The sequence below is a fragment of the Triticum aestivum genome, chromosome 7B (assembly GCF_018294505.1).
Source record: "Triticum aestivum cultivar Chinese Spring chromosome 7B, IWGSC CS RefSeq v2.1, whole genome shotgun sequence".
Classification (NCBI taxonomy): domain Eukaryota; kingdom Viridiplantae; phylum Streptophyta; class Magnoliopsida; order Poales; family Poaceae; genus Triticum; species Triticum aestivum.
Genome location: NC_057813.1, coordinates 212,181,897 through 212,182,605, shown reverse-complemented (window position 1 = coordinate 212,182,605; position 709 = coordinate 212,181,897).

Genomic DNA, 709 nt, shown 5'->3' with positions numbered 1-709 from the left:
CCCAGGCCGGGGAGGGCCGGAGGCGGGCCCGGTAGGCCGGCGGCGCGGGGGCGGGGCGCAGCCATGTGGCAGGCCACGATTGGACGGGGGAGCGAGGCGGACGCGTCCGGTCGCCGGGCGGACGTGTCCGGCGGCGAAGAGGGAGCGGGGCTAGGGTTAGGGTGGAATTCATCCGCGAATTTCGGGGGGAGGGGCTAATTTATAGATTCTGGGAGCTAGGAGAGTCCAAATGAGGTGTAGTTTTCGCCACACGATCGTGATCGAACGACCGAGAGCATGGAGGGGGTTAGGATGGGTTTTGGGCCACTTTGGAGGGGTGTTGGGCTGCAAACAAAAGAGGCCTTTACGGTTACCCGGTTAACCGTTGGAGTATCAAACGGACTCCAAATGGCACGAAACTTGACAGGCGGTCTACCGGTGCTATACCAAGGCCGCTTGGCAAACCTCGGTCCATTCCGAGAACGTTTAATACCCACTCACAACAAGAGACAAAAGGGGGACGCCGGAGGACATAGGAGTGCCGGATTGCAAAACGGACAACGGGGAAAATGCTCGGATGCATGAGGCGAACATGTATGCAAAATGAGATGCACATGATGACATGGCAAAATGCAACACGCAAGCAGATGACATGGCAAAGATGGCGAGTAACTGGCAGACACCTGGCGCATCAGATCCGGGGTGTTACAACACTCCTCCACTAACAAGA